The sequence below is a fragment of the Nicotiana attenuata genome, unplaced genomic scaffold (assembly GCF_001879085.1).
Source record: "Nicotiana attenuata strain UT unplaced genomic scaffold, NIATTr2, whole genome shotgun sequence".
Lineage (NCBI taxonomy): Eukaryota > Viridiplantae > Streptophyta > Magnoliopsida > Solanales > Solanaceae > Nicotiana > Nicotiana attenuata.
This window is the reverse complement of record NW_017670613.1, coordinates 427,290-432,090: the sequence shown is the minus strand read 5'-3', so window position 1 is coordinate 432,090 and position 4,801 is coordinate 427,290.

Below are 4,801 nucleotides of genomic sequence, written 5' to 3'. Positions count from 1 at the left end.
GTGCATGGCGAGACAACTCAGAAAATCTCGCCTCATAATCGGTCATGGACATCTGACCCTACCTGAGATGCTCAAACTGGTACTGCAGCTCTTCCCTCTCAAAGGGTGGAATATACCTATCATAGAATAACTAGGTGAACTGACGCCAGGTGAGGGGAGGTGAACCTGCTGGCCTGCCACCATATGCGGGCCCTACCCTCCAGTTGAAAAGTAGTGAAGTCAACTCCATGCGACTCCAATATCCTCATGTTGTGCAGTCTATCCCTGCACCTATCAATGAAATCCTGAGCATCCTCATGACGCTCACCCCCGAAGATAGGAGGGTGAAGTCTAGTCCATCCATCCAATAACTTCTGTGGGTCTCCATCCACGGCTGGCCTGGGCTCGGGCACCACTACAACGACTGGCCGAGCCCCATCTGGGGGTAGTGCGCCCGAAGTCTGATACACTGCACCTGCGTGCCCAGGAGCCTGAGCAGTAGGGGTCTGTGCTCCCCCTCCTACCTGTGATGTAGCTGGATCTGCTGGAAATAAACCAGCCTGAGTCATAGTGTCCATGAACCGCAACATACGGCCCGTGACCTCCTGGAAGCCCGGTGCTGTCATAAATTCCGCCGGGGTAGGCTCGGCTGCGGGCGCCTCGCCCTGCACCTCAATGATAGGATCTCTCGCAAGATCTGCTGGTGGTGCTACTAGGACCGCTCTGGGATGCCCTCATCCTCTACCTCGGGCCGGTGCCCTCCCCCGGCCTCTACCTCGGCCTCTAGCAATAGGGGGAGTGGCGCCTCCCGGGTCAGGAACATCTATCGTGGGAGTCCTCACCATCTGTGAGAGAATAGATGAGGGAAATTTAGTATACCAACCACTGCACGACAGGAAATGAATAAAGAGTAGTTTCCTAACACCCTATAGACTCTCAAAGATAAATACAGACGTCTCTAAACCGATCCGCAAGACTCTATTAGGTTTGCGCATGACTTATGAGACCTACGTGAACCTAGTGCTCTGATACCATGTTGTCACGACCCATTTCCACAATAGGTCATGATGGCGCCCAACACCATTGCCGGGCAAGCCAACGCGGAAATAAAATTAAATTCTCATTTTACCTTTACCAACTAATTTCAGCAATTTCTTATATTAAGGTTAAAACAAGTAATCACCAGTAAAATACCAAAATAATTATACAAGTCCCAAATGAATAGTCTACTAATGTGTGTGCCAAAACCTGGTGTCACAAGTTGTGGGCAACTAGTAAATATACAAAAGAACAACCCTATCCTACTGTCCGAAATAGAATAGACAGCAAAAATAAGTAAAGAGAAACTCCATCAAGCTGCTGAACGGCACAGGAAGGGAGCAGCTCACCGTAGAAGTCTCGGAATAGGCTCATAGATACACACTAGACTGATAGCCAGATGTACCTGCCTCACATCCTGTACAATTAAGTACACAAGCGTAGTATGAGTACATAAACAATATGTACCCAGTAAGTATCCTGTCTAATCTCGAAGAAGTAGAGACGAGAAGTCGACTTGACACTTGCTAGGGTCAAACAATATGAGATATAAATTATACCGTGCATGAATAAAACAAATGAATAGCAGTATCTAGCAAGAACTAACAGGTTCTCTCCTAAGTAATGTCACCACTGGCAACTTTCATTTAAGGACAAATATTAATCTCAATCATAGAAAATACTGGGTAAAGCAGACACAAATAGTGCTGAGGTCGTATGGCCCGGTCCAACATAAAGTAAATTGTGCAGTGCCGAGGGTCGAGCGGCACGAACCATAGATGCGTCTATTACCTCGCTCGCGAATCAACCATGCGACGTGGTCACATGTATTTAAACACATCATCAGGCAGACAATAACATATAACTGGGGAGCAATTACTCATTGAATTATCATCTTCTCTTTTAAAAGCCAAGAATGGTCATGTTCCTCTTAATTAATCTCATTTATCATAATCACCACGATTAAACAATCCAAATTAAACATAGAGTTGCAAGAATACCACATAAAGCATGCTTTTGGGTCCTAAACTACCTGGACTTAGCACAATAGTAGCTATGCACGGACTCTCGTCACCTAGTGCGTACGTAGCCCCCGCATTTAATAGCAAATTATTAGATTACATCACCTATGGGGACAATTCCCTCTTACAAGGTTAGATAGGAGACTCACCTCGCTCCAAAGTGCACTTCCAATACCAAGAACGAGCCCGAACTCTCAATTTGGAGCCGAACGATCCAAAACTAGATAAATGTGGTAGGAACCAGTCAATGCAAGCTTACAAGATCATATTCTAACTATTTAAGCAACCCCCCACCCTTAAACTCAAGTTTCCTAAAATCCGACCCCAGGCCCACGTGCCCGGATTCCGAAATTTTTCAAGGGAAGTTGTTCTTCATAACCCAAGGATCAATAATATATGATTTCTAATTCATTTCATAACAAATTTCGTGGTCAAATCCAACTTTTGTCAAAGCCCTAGGTATTTGTTCTAACCCCATGATTTCACCTTAATACTAGTGTTTAATCTACCTAAGATACAAGTATTAAACCAAGAATAGGTAGAATAAACTTACCTCGAACCTTCGGAACGCCCGAAACAACCCTAAATCTAAGAATCACCCCCTAAAACCAATTGAATCGAACTTATGAACTTCAAGTTCTTAATTCTCCTCTAACGAGCCGAAACGCACTTAAACTACTCGGATTGACACCAACTTTTGCGGGCAAGTCTTAAATATTATATTGGACCTGTACTGGGCTCCGAAATCAATCGACGAGCCCGATACCAACGTGATCAATCATTATTTAGCTTCTTTAAATCCTTCGAATTTCAGTTTAACAATTTCTAATAAAAATTCATTGCTCGGCCTAGGGACCTCGAAATTTGATTCCGAGCATACGCCCAGGTCCCATATTTTCCTACAGACCCTCCGGGACCGTCAAGACACGAATCCGGGCCCATTTGCTAAAAATGTTGACCAAAGTCAAACTTAGCCTTTTAAAGAAATTTTTAAGGAATCAAATGAGCATATATCAACCCTAATTCATCAAAATCCCGAACCAATCATCCCCGTAGGTCATAATTTAGTTAAAGCAAGCACAGAATGTGTTATTTGGGGGAACAGGGTTCTAAAAAGCAAAAACGACCGGTCGGGTCGTTACATCCTCCACCTCTTAAACAAACGTTCGTCCTGCTCCGCATGTCCTCCTCGGAGTCCCAGGTCGCCTCCTCGATTGGTTGGCCCCTCCACTGGACCTTTACCGCTGAAATCCTCTTGGATCTTATTTGGAGATCCTGCCTATCAATAATGGCAACTGGCCCCTCCTCGTAACTCAGGCTCTCATCCAACTGAATAGTACTGAAGTCTAACACATGGGACCGGTCGGTGTGATACTTCCGGAGCATGGACACGTGGAAAACTGGATGAACTCCCGATAAACTGGGGGGNTCTGGTTCATTGCTACTCGTCTTAGACTTTTTTCAGAAGGGCTTTCACTTGACCCTTTGCATGCTTCTGATACTCTCTCTTTTCTCTATTACTAAGCCAATGAAGTGGACCTATGTGACTATCATATTTCGAAGGTTTGCTAACTTTGTGTTGTTATTACATGCTGCTTCTCTTTGCCATAGTTTGGCCTCGCATGTCTAATGTTTGTGCACTCTATTTATATGCAGAATTTCCTTCTGGACTGATCTTCCATCTTGGACTGATTTCAAACCTTCTTTTATGAAATTCTGATTTCACTTTAATTGATTCTTTTCCTTGTCTTGCCTTACTGAATCCCTTCCCAAAATTAGTATATTCCTGTACTTAGACTTGATTACTTAATTTTTTTACTGCTTCTTTTATGGCAACTTCTGGTTTACCTAAAAACTGATTTCTTTCGTTATTATGAGCTTGTTAGTATCCGTTAAGCAGTGATTCCTTAATTAAAGGGAATCACTTGTGTTAATTGATTCTGATTGTGATTATTTCCATGTTTGTGCCAAAGCTTTACTTATTACCTTATTCTTCACTCGTTTTCAAAACTATAAAACCCTACCCTCTTTTCTTTAAACACACGAACACTTTTGGTTCTGAACACACACTTACACTAAAAAAACTCTCTCTTGCTTATTACTACTTGTACTACTGTCTGCCTAGCCAGCTGAAGCCAAGGCTATACTTTGAAGTCCTGCTTACTTTCTTTACTGCACTTTGCTTCTTTAACTGGTATGTTCTGATTAATTTTCAGCATCAACAACAACATGTTTCTTTACTGTTTCTTTCATTCCAGTTTGCCTCCTGTTTGTATTTAAGTAGTTCCATTGTTAAGCATGCTATGTTCTGCCTTTCTGTCTGAATAAATGCTTTTGTTATTTATCATAGCTTGTGGACTTTGAATCCCTATCCCTAATGTATTTGGTATCTGTGGTTGGTTTGAGGCATGACAACATTGAACATTGTTGTTCATGACCCAAACTTGATCCCTTTCTGATCATAACCTCCATGTTTTTCTAGTTGTTGTGTGTTCTGGTTGGCTTAAAGGCATGCCAGCATCTTCTATTACTGTGCATGCCCCAAAGTTGACCCTTGCCTAAGTACATAGGCTCTTTGAATCCTCAACCCCTGACCCCTTTTTGTATGAAGTCTTCAACTTTGTATTTTGCTAATCATTATTTCCCTATCACCCTTTACCCCTTTCCTTTTCCCCTCAGTTTTAAAACTCTATTCGAGCACTTCCACTATCTTCATAGAACTTAAGGCCTGCCCCCCTTATGTGAGCCTTGCCTTGGGACCC